This window comes from Microtus ochrogaster, chromosome 22, assembly GCF_000317375.1.
Source record: "Microtus ochrogaster isolate Prairie Vole_2 chromosome 22, MicOch1.0, whole genome shotgun sequence".
Taxonomy (NCBI): domain Eukaryota; kingdom Metazoa; phylum Chordata; class Mammalia; order Rodentia; family Cricetidae; genus Microtus; species Microtus ochrogaster.
In genome coordinates this window covers 14,564,139-14,575,407 of record NC_022023.1, presented here as the reverse complement: position 1 = coordinate 14,575,407, position 11,269 = coordinate 14,564,139, and the positions used below count along the sequence as shown (strand labels likewise).

General features: G+C 47.4%; 1 long non-coding RNA gene across 1 annotated transcript in view; it reads left to right on the top strand.

The window, feature by feature from the left end:
• The window catches only part of LOC113457320, a 31,005-nt gene that overhangs the window by 6,152 nt on the left and 13,584 nt on the right, over positions 1-11,269 (top strand). Inside the window, exon 3 of the long non-coding RNA XR_003377917.1 lies at positions 2,327-2,371. This is a non-coding gene — a long non-coding RNA (uncharacterized LOC113457320). The remainder of the gene's footprint in view (positions 1-2,326; positions 2,372-11,269) is intronic.

The following is an 11,269-nucleotide window of genomic DNA, read 5'->3' as shown; positions in this document are numbered from 1 at the left end:
CGAGACCAGCCTGGTCTACAGAGCTAGTTCCAGGACAGGCTCCAAAACCACAGAGAAACCCTGTCTCGAAAAACCAAAAAAAAAAAAAATGTATTTTTTAAACAATAAAAGAATAAAGGCACAAAATCTGTCTCTATGAAGGTGAAGGTACTGGGCAGCTCTTGACCACAGCGGGGCGTGTTCTCCCTAGTCGGGAGCTAAGAACCAACTATGGGGTCTGTGACTATGTCCAGCCTTCTGCCTTGCAGAAATAAGACAGCTAGCTCCCCAGAAACCAAGGGCCAGGGATCCCAGGGACCCCAAATCACTTCCCCTATTCCAGAAACTCCAGCAGCTGAGTGTGTGTCTGGTGTGCAGAGGCTGTGGGGAGGAGGTCATGTTTAAATTACAGACTAGGCAGGAATGCTGTGTTGGCAACTTTGCCCAGAAGCCAGCAGGGCGGGCGGTGTCTGGGGCATGACCTGGTGATGGCTGCCATGCGGGTTAAGGTGCTGGGTGGAGCTGGCTGCTAAGGGCCGGGAGAGAGTGGGTGTGACAGCCACAACAGAGATGGGGCTACATAGGGCGGGTCAGCGACAGCTCAGTCCTGCCAGAGCTGGGGTTATGTCCTGTGATTTAGGCAAAACCTACTTTTTTTTAATATATATATAGTAAGAATATCTGTGGTCTGGCAACAGTCTCGCTCCCTTGACCTTACTCTTTAGTGGTAGCTCTTCTGCCCACTTCAATGACTAGCTTTTAATCAAGTGACACACTTTTCTTCCTTCCTCCGTCCCTCCCTCCTTCCATCCCTCCCTCCTTCCTTCCTTCCTTCCTTCCTTCCTTCCTTCCTTCCTTCCTTCCTTTCTTTTATCTATTCATACACAAAAGAAACACTGAGTGGAGCTGGGAGCCGGGGCTCTGGTCCTAGATGCTACAGTCTTTTGGCTCTATCTCTCCACCACCCTCCCCACCCCACCCAGGACAGGGATCAAAACCAACCATCAGCAGCCAATGAGAACACATTCAGAGCCAGCGGCACTCCACCACCAAACGACATCTCTAGTCCTGTTTTTACTTTTTTTTTTTTTGAGAACATCTCCCCACATTGTCTAGACGGGCCTTGAACATGTGGTCCTTCTGCCTCTGCCTCCCAAATACTGGAATCACAGCTCTGCCTCCTGATCTCTATTTAGGCTTCTCCTAAATAAACTCCCCCTGCCTTTCCCTCTCTCTCTGCCTAGCCAGAATTGATCTTCCTTCAATGCCTTCCTCAAGCCCCACCAGTCCTAGGACGTGAAAAGGGGAACTTTTCTTCCTTATCCACCATGGTCATGTGACTCATTCCACCCCTGGCTTGAGCAGGACCCCGATAGATACCTGAATGAATGAACGAGGTACCTGCCTCTGAGTTCACAGCTGAGACTGCCCAGAACTTTCACTTGGCAATCCATCCAGTACTGCCGGTGACATCTCTCCTAGTAAACTGTTGTGTTTATTACCTCTTGAGCCTGTGTGGTTAAACAGGGCTCACAAGATGTCAGCAACAGCAAGGAATCGAGTTGCCTCATTCAGCTACAAAATGGACAGGCAGGCAGGAGGGAAGACGGGGACTTGGAAAGATGCAAGGGGAAGGAAGACGGGTTTTTTTCCTTTAAAGCTTTCAGCATTACCTGCTTCTGCAAACAGCCTTTCTAGCCCCAGAGGATGGCTGTCTGTTACTGCTCTGGCTTCAAATCCTTCCAGCTCAGCAACCCAGAATGTGCTTCTCTAGTTCCAAGTCTAAACCCCTGGTAGAAGTTCTGGCTCATGTAGGTCTCTCATTTTTCTTGTGGACCAGTCAGTCACTGTGGCCTAAAGTCAGATGATTGGCAGTCCTCCCTTGGATAACCAGAGGAAGAGAAGGGCATCTCTGGACCATGTTGGAGGGCTTGAGCGAGCCTTTAGGAAGAGCTGGGGCCACATTCTGACATCTATGCCTTTGTCGGTGATGGTGTTTGTGTTCCTGTGTTTATTCTTTTTTGGAGTTGGGGAGGAGACAAGGTTTCATGTATCTCAGGCTGGCTCCACATACTCTATGTAGTCAAGAATGATCTTGAACTTCTGATCTTCTTGCCTCTGCCTTCTGTGTGTTGGGATTTTTGGGATGTGTTACCATACCCAACGTGTGTGGTGCTGGGAACACATGACACTGTGTATACTAGGCAAGAACTCTACAAACTGAATGGCATCGTTGCCTCTATCCCCCACTGCTGGACATGTCTGTGGTCCCCTGACTAGTAATAGTGATAAATTTGGGCAAATTTTTACAGGGAAAAAGTTTTTATTTGCTTTTTTTTTTTTTTAGGATCAGACTTCTTTGGTGAATCTTCCACAGAGTCTTCATGAACCAGTAAGTCACCTGTCACCTTGCACCACTGCCAGAGAGTCAGGTGTCTTGTCTCAGGGTTTGAAGCTAGAGGGAATCATAGCAGCCAAGTGATGACTGGAACTGTCGCTTCTGCTTCCCTTGTGAGAAAACCCTTTGTGCCCCGTAGTATAACACTGGACTTAAAAAAAAAAAGACATGTATTTATTATGTATATAGTGTTCTGCCTGCATGTTTGCCTGCACACCAGAAGAGGGCACCATATCACATTAGAGATGCTTGTGAGCCACCATGTGGGTGCTGGGAATTGAACTCAGGACCTCTGGAAGAGCAGCCAGTGCTCTTACCCTCCGAGCCATCTCTCCAGCCTATCCCTGGCCTTTGTTGGTCTTAAATGAGCACTTGCTAAGCCTGGCTTTTCTATTTGTGTTTCTTTGTTTATTTTGATAGAAAGCAGGGAGGACAACTTTGAAATCAGCAAATGTAGGAGGGAGAGCCGCTTGCTGATTCCCAGCCGTCCGGCTAACTTAGACCCGAAATAATCACACAGAAACTGTATTAATTAAATCGCTGCTTGGGCCATTAGCTCTAGCTTCTTTTTGGCTAATCTCTTACATATCAATTTAACCAATTTTTTATTAATCTGTGTATCACCACGTGACAGTGGCTTACCTACTAAAGTTCCCAGCATCTGTCTCCGGAGGCTCCATCGCTTCTCTCCGACTCCGCCCTTCTTCTCCCATGCTATAGGCCAAGCCAGTTCTTTATTCATTAACCTATAAAAGCAACACACAGACAGAAGGACCTCCCACACCAGGCAAATGTAAAACTGAAAGTACGCTTTCTTGCATGGCCTCAGCAATGTACTGCCAGGCTTTCGCCAGCCGTGGTAGCACTATACTTACATGCTGGATGAGGAAACTGAGGCCCAGGTTTGGCTGGAACTGTGCCCAACGTCATAGTACCCCTCCGGGAAGTGGGACAACAAACAGGTGTGTGCTTAGACTTTTCTGAGATCAAACCAACCAACGGGCAGGGTGTTTTGGAACTGAGAGTGGAGACCAGGGCCTCACGTGTTAAACAAGGGCTCAACCATTGAGCTGCAGGCCCAGCCTGCTCATATGCTCTGCATAGCAGTTTTCTGAGGTCAGAATCAGTGGAAGGCTTTTGTTACTGCTTGTTTTGAGATTGTTTATTCATTTTTATATGTATCAGTGTTTCGTCTGCATGTGTGTCTGTGCTATGCCTGTGCCTGGCGCCTTGGGAAGCCAGAAGAGAGTATAGATGTCCTATAAGTTAGAGAAGAGTTCAGGCCACCGTGTGCTCAATTGGGAATCAAACCCAGATTCTTTGGCAGAAAAGCCAGGGCTCTTAACGGCCAGCAATCTCTCTACCCTCTATTTGCTTGTTTTTGACACAGGTCATACCTAGTTCAGGCTGGTCTTGACCGTAAGAAGTGGTTGAGAGTGACTTTGGAGCTGGCTCTTCATGCCTCCTCCTGAGCTGAGGCCGATGACAGGCAAGAGCGAATAACACACTTGGTTTATCGGGTGCTAGAGACTGAACCCGGGCCTTCCTGGCACGCTGGTTAAGCACCCTACCAACTGAGCTACGTGTCTAGCCCTGAGAATCTGATGAAGCTTAAAGACTTTGCCCAGGGTCACAGGTCTAAAATTTGTGGATTCCAGAATCTATTGTATTTCCAGTTCCTGTCGCTGCACGACCCTGGGTTGGTCATCTAACCTGTTTGTAAGCTCCATTTCCTAATCTGGAACATGGGGGTTGATTATGGCACCTGTCCCTTGGGGTTGTTATGAGGCTTAGGAAAATGACCAGCTTGATCCCCATCAGTGGACCGCTAAGGTTGGTATTGTTGAAACTAATACCACGAGACCTCCCACAGGGTCACGAGTCGGCCACTCCTTGTCGGAAGAGAACCAGATCCCGTGGGAGCTCCTCGCTGGTCCAGGTGCTCCGAAGACTCAGCGCAGGCGCTGCCTGGGAAAGTTGGCCGTGGAATCAAGGAAACAAAGGCTCCAGGTGCTCCGATGGCTGATGCCTGGCTGGAGGCCAGTTTCCTGCTCGATCGGGTTGCTCTTGGCTGCCCAGGTTCAGGGAACTTACCCCTTGTTCCATGCTCCTGCCTCTGCCAAACGGTAGGCTGAGCAATGAGCTTGGCACCACAGGACAAGACAGAGCTTGGTCTCTGTACTTCCTCTCCGGAGCCCAGTATGGACTGAAGCCGGAAGTCCTGGAGCATGAGAAGGGACCCTTGCAGGTTCTCCTTCCTGCTCAGTGTCCTTGTAAACCCTCTGAGGATTGAGGCTAGGATCAGAGACGGGGCTTGAATGTCCGCGGGAGAATGGAGCAGCGGGGTGTCCTAGGGCTTGCCAGCCAGGCTCTCTGTAACTCATTTCTTACTGTTTGTTTTTTTTGGGAGGGAGGGGGTATAGTGAGAGGGGGTTGTTCACAGGTTAAAGCCTGTGCCAGACTTGCAAATTCCCTCGTGTCCTGTACAAAGCCTCCGCGAAAGGGACCTTCAGTTCCAGTGGAGGGTGATCATTGCGACGCACAAACTAGATCAAGTTTTGAGAGGTCTTTCAAGCCTGCCTCAAAGCCCAGCCTGCTCCACCCCAACGGGCTCCCAGCCAGCAGCCTGCACCATGCTCCGCTCATGTGGTTAGAGTTTGTTGCCCTGGGACTTTCTGCTCACTGGTCCTTTTGCTGGGAACACTTTGTCCTCCAGGTCTTCCTGTGACTGTTCTCGCGCAAGCGCTCAGGTGTGTTCTCAGGTGTTAACTCTTTTATTTATTTATTTTTGATTTTATGACACACAATTTCTCTGTGTAGCCCTGGCTGTCCTGGAACTCACTCTATGGACCTGGCTGGCTTGGAACTCAGAGGTCCTCCTGGTTCTGCCTCCTGATGGCTGGGATTACAGGTGTGTGTCTCCACTCACCGCCTGGCCAGATGTTACCTCCTAATAAACCTTACAGGCCTGGAGAGATGGTTCAGTGGTTAAGGGCACTGGCTGCTCTTCCAGAGGACCCAGGTTCAATTCCCAGCACCCACATGGCAGCTCACAACTGTCTGTAATTCCAGTTCCAGGGAATCTGATACTCTCACATAGACATACACGAAAGCCAAACACCAATGCACGCTAAAAAAAAAATAAAATTAGCAGGGCGGTGGTCCAACACTTCAGGAGGCAGGCATCATTTAAAAAAAAAAAAAGAAAAGAAAGAGAAACCTCTTGAGGTGGCACCCTGAAAGACTCCCCCCTTTGTTCTTCTGCACCTGCACCATCCTGGCTCTTACACCAAGACCTCAGAGGACATCTTTTTCCAAGCTCCCATTTTCTTTTATTCTTCTCTTAGATTTTGGGGTTATTACTGCTATTTTTTGTTTTTGTTTCCAGGCGGACAGAATTTTGCTGTCTTGTAGTTTAGACTGGCCTTGTACTCTGGGCAATTCTCCTGCTCCGGTCTGTGGTTATTACAGGTGTAAACCAGCAAAGCCACCTGGCTGATGTTCCTTTTAGCTCTTTGTGTTGCCCTTGGAAAAGGCGTGCAGGGCTTTGCTCAGACTCAACAATTGCTGTACTGCTAAGCTGTGTCCATGGCCCAGTGAACCTTCCAGGCTGCTGCTTGCTCCTACCCCACCCCAGCCTCAGCTCCTAAAGTATGGTGGCTAAGCCTCCCTCTCTCAATCTCTCTCTCTTTATTTTTAAAAATATAATGTATTTATTTTTCTTTCATGCACATTGCATCTATGTCTGTGTGAGGGTGTCAGATGCCCTGGAACTGGAGTTACAGGCAGTTCTGAGCTGCCATGTGGGTGCTGGGAATTGAACCCCAGGTCCTCTTTTAACTGCTGAGCCATCTCTCCAGCCCAAGTCTCTTTTCTTTATTATCTCCCTCCAGCACCCCAGCAGTGCCTGGCCGTGTAGATTCCCGGGTACTTGCAGGTCTGTGTGGTCTGTGTGGTCTCCCCCTGGAATCCGGTTTCCTGGCTGACCCCTTCATCTCCTCTGCTTTGGGCAGGGGCCTGGATCTGTGATGTGCACCTTTGTGGGTGTGAACATGGGTGGATTTCCAAATTACTTTCACTCATCAGTACCTCACTCCAGTAGTTCTGTCAGACAGGTAGGGCAGGATCGTAAACCCCATTTCACACACGAGAAAATGGAGACATTCAGAGGATTACAGAACTTGCCCAAGACCACTGGCCTCTGTCACCAAGGGCAAGGAGTTAGGAAGCCATTCCCAGGACACTGAGCCAGCCATACTGATAACTGGAGGGGGACAATCTGCACATTAAAGCAATTTTCCATTAAATCAAGCTATAGAACTGATTAGTTATAATTACTTTAAGAGGGGCGGCTGGATACTGGTGGCACACTCCTTTCATCCCAGCACTCACATCAGGAGGCAGAGGCAGGAGGATCTCTGTGAGTTTGAGGCCAGCCTGGTCTACAAAGCAAGTTCCAGGACAGCCAAGGCTACACAGAGAAACCCTATCTCAAAAAACATATATACATATATATAGAGAGAGAAGGGGGGGGGGCAAGTAGTCTGGCCTGAATTTTCTGAGCTAAAACAATTTTTTTAAAAAAACTTTATTTTATGTGCATTGGTGTGAATTTGTCAGATTCCCCTGCAACTGGATCTTCAGACAGTTGAGAGCTGCCATGTGGGTGCTGGGAATTGAACCCGGGTCCTCTGGAAGAGCAGTCAGTGCTCTTAACCATTGAGCCATATCTCCAGCCCCCTAAAACAATTTTTTAAAAAGTATATCAGCCGGGCGATGGTGGCGCACGCCTTTAATCCCAGCACTCACATCAGGAGGCAGAGGCAGGCAGATCTCTGTGAGTTCGAGACCAGCCTGGTCTACAGAGCTAGTTCCAGGACAGGCTCCAAAGCCACAGAGAAACCCTGTCTCGAAAAACCAAAAAAAAAAAAAAAGTATATCAAAGGGCAGGAGAGATGGCTCAGAGGTTAAGAGCATTGCCCGCTCTTCCAAAGGTCCTGAGTTCAATTCCCAGCAACCACATGGTGGCTCACAACCATCTATAATGGGGTCTGGTGCTCTCTTCTGGCCTGCAGGCATACACACAGACAAAATATTGTATACATAATAAATAAATAAATAAATAAATATTTAAAAATATTTTTTAAAAAAAGTATATCAAAGAGCAAAAGGCAGCCTTAAGGTCTGAGGAGAGACTGCCTCAAGAATCCTGTGGACATGAAAACCCACAGACTCTCAAGTCTCTTATATAAAATAAGGGAGCATTCGCACAGCACCTGGACTCATTCACCCACGGACTTAAAATTATCTCTAGATGACTTCTAACACCTGGTTCAATGTAAATACTGGCGGGTGGTGCACACCTGTGATCATAACACCTGGTCAAAGCAAAAGGCCAGGGAGAGAGAGTTCAAGGCCAGCATAGACCACATGAAGAGACATAGGCTCAAAACCAAAGTAAAAGCAAAACCAATGTAAATGCTATTGTCACCAGGGGATGGGGGAACAACATCCATTTTACTGGTCCTTTCTTTTTTTTTTGTTTTTTGTTTTGTTTTGTTTTGTTTTTTTTTGAGACAGGGTTTTTCTGCAGCTTTGTAGCCTGTCCTGGAACTAGCTTTTGTAGACCAAGCTGGCCTCCAATGCACAGAGATCTGCTTGCCTCTGCCTCCTGAGTGCTGGGATTAAAGGTGTGAGCCACCACCGCCTGGCTTTTTTTTTTTTTTTTTTGAGACAGATTTTTCTGTGTAGCCTTGGCTGTCCAGAACTCCCTCTGTAGGCCAAACTGGCCTCCACTTCAGCAATACACCTGCCTCTGCCTCTAAATCCTGGGATTATGGGATTAAAGGTGTGAGCCACCTTTGCTTGGCTTCTTTTGCTAGTTCTTAATCCATACAGACTGGAGAGAAAGCTCAACAGCTAGAAGGGGATGAAGGAGGAGAAAAGGAAAAAAAAGGCAGACTTACAGATGTGTACGACAGTTCACAACTTTAGTTCCAGCACTTGGGAGTCTGGGACAGGAGGATTGCCATGGGGTTTAGATCAGCCTGGGCTACACAGTGAGATTCATTCAAAAGGGGGTTATGGGCCATGAGCCGTGCCATGTGTCAGAATGTCTCTAGCAGATCTCCAGACAATGAGAAACACCCACTTCTGCACCAGAAAGGATCTTATTGGTCCCAGCACATGCCAGTTTTACTACATGAAGCTGGAAAGATGCTGTGTTAAGTTCTAAATGGGGCCTGGTAGCAGCTGTCAGGCAAATGGCTCTTTTATTTCCTTCTTCCCGCACAGCACCCTTTATCATTATGTGTATGGTTGTTGTATCGTGTACAGGTTCAGCACAGACGTGTCCACAATTGGTCGGTCCTTTTTACTGTTGAGACAAGGTCTCACTGTGTATGCCTGGCTAGCCTGGAACTCAATGTACATAGACCGAGTTAGCTTCTGATTCATAGAGATCTGCTTGCCTTTGCCTCCCAAGTGCTGGGACGAAGGCGATGCACCACCTACTCCGACTCTAATCATGTTTTTAGTCTGTGTTTGGTTGGATGTGTGGATGCAGAAACAGTAAATATAGAAGGTTGAATGTGTGCATTACTTGTAACATCTGGGAAACTCTAAAATTCTTGCCTTCTTCCTGGGTTGGACAATCACAGCTTCTTCTTTATTTTCTGCCATGGAATCATAGCGAGTCCTCTGTGTAGTTGAGCACATAGCACACACTACAGATTAATGGCTTAGTACACAGTGCTTGGTGCTCTCCTAGTACTTCACACCAGGTCTTAAAAATTCTTTTTCTAGGGGCTGAAGAGAAAGCTCAGCAGTTAAGAGCACTGGCTGCTCATGGTGGCTCACAACCACCTGTAACTCCAGATCCGGGGGGGGTCTGATAACCTTAAGACATACACGCAGGCAATATATATTCTTTTTATTGTTTTATTGTCGGGCATGGTACACACACCTTTAGTTCCAGCACTTTGGAAGGAGAGAGAAGAGGCAGGTTGACCTCCATGAGTTCAAGGACAGTCTGGCATACAGAGTGAGTTCCAGGACAGCCAGGTCTGTTACATAAAGAAACACTATCTTGAAAAACCAAAAAACAAAAACTTTTTTGTTTAAGGATTTCATACATGCATAATGCCTTGATCAAATCCATGCTCCCTATTCCCTTCCTTCTGATTCTGCCCCTGTCCCTCCCCACCAGTTTTCTCTCCCAATTTCATCTGCTTTGTTTTTATGTTTTGGTAGGTTTTTGTTGTTGTTGTTGTTATTGCTGATTACCCCCCAGACCTCCCAGACAGGGTTTCTCTGAATAGGCCTGGCTGTCCTGGAACTAACTCTGTAGATCAGGCTGACTTTGAATTTAGAGATCTGCCTGCCTCTGCCTCCTAAAGGTGTGCGCCACCACCAAATCCTCTTAATGCTGTTGTGGGACCATCTGTTGGAACTTGAGTAACCGCTTTAGACTGACACCCCAAAGAAAACTGACTCTCCTCTCCAGCAGCTGCCAACTACTCTCAGCTAGAACGGGGGCGTCGTGAGCCCCTCATCTTTCCATGCTGGACTTCTGGATGCATTAATCTTGTAGAGCTCTTAAGTGTGTATGTAGTCAGGACAACTGTGAGTTCCACACACTGTTATGCTTAGCAAATAACACTGTTTCGCTATGGATACCTCCATGCCTAGCTCTTATAATCTTTCTTCTTCTTCCTCTACAATGATCTGGAAGCCTTGTGACGTAGATGTCCCATTGAGAGTTGAGCACGCCATATTCCGTCTCTTGTTCTCCACACTGGCCAGCTGTGGCTTTCTATATTAATCTCCATCTACTGGGGATTTCACTCCCAGTGCTCACATTTATTTAGCTGTACCTGAGGTTGAGAGAGGTGCAGTGACTTGCCCACACAGGAAAATGACAAGAGCCCGTCTAGAAACTCAGCCAGCCTGACTCCAAGCGGGGTGTTCTTCCCATCATGCCCATCCTCCTGTGAGTCCATCTAGCTGCAGGGAACGTGGAACTCTTCATGGCTAAATTGTTAAAAGCATAACACCATCTTTAGATACCTTTATTAAGCTCGTTAAAGGCTAATTGAGTCCTCACCATTGCCTTCTGCTAGATCTTGCAGCAAGAAGGGAGGAGACAAGAGGCTTCTGTTGAAGCCACATCATGGGCTATAGGGCAGGGCCCTCCAAAGGAAACCAGAAACCGCACGTAGTAATAACTTTGTAAGCCGGTGTGCACCGTGTGGGCACATGTGCAGAGAGCCTGTAAGGCTCTGCTCCAAAATGTCAGCTCCAGTATCCTTGGGAATGCTCTCATGAACGACTTTCCTCTATTTTGTTTGTTTGCTTGAGACAGAGTTTCACTCTTGGCTGCCCTGGGTCCCTTGGCAATCCTCCTGCCAGAGTCTGGGTGCTGAGATTATGGGCGTGAGTCACCATTCCTGACTCTTTTATTTATTTATCTTTTTTTTTTTTTTGAGCCAGCATCTCACTTTATAGCATAGGCTTGCCTTGGACTTTAAATCTTTTTGCCTCAGCCTCCCAAGTACTGGTATTATAAATATGTACCACCAAATCCACCACCACTCCTCAGCCTCCCCTTCTTCTTTAGACTACTTTTTGTCATTTTTAGTTACATATATGTTTGTGTTGATGGGAATTTATGTCATGGTTTTAGGTGCCCACAGAATTCAGGGAAGGGCTCCAGATCCCTGAAGCTAGGATTATTGGAGGTTTGTGAGCTACCATGTGAATCTTGGGAACTGAACTTAGGTCTTCAAAAAGAACAAGCACTCTTTTTTTTTTTTTTTTTTTTTTGGTTTTTCGAGACAGGGTTTCTCTGTGGCTTTGGAGCCTGTCCTGGAACTAGCTCTGTAGACCAGGCTG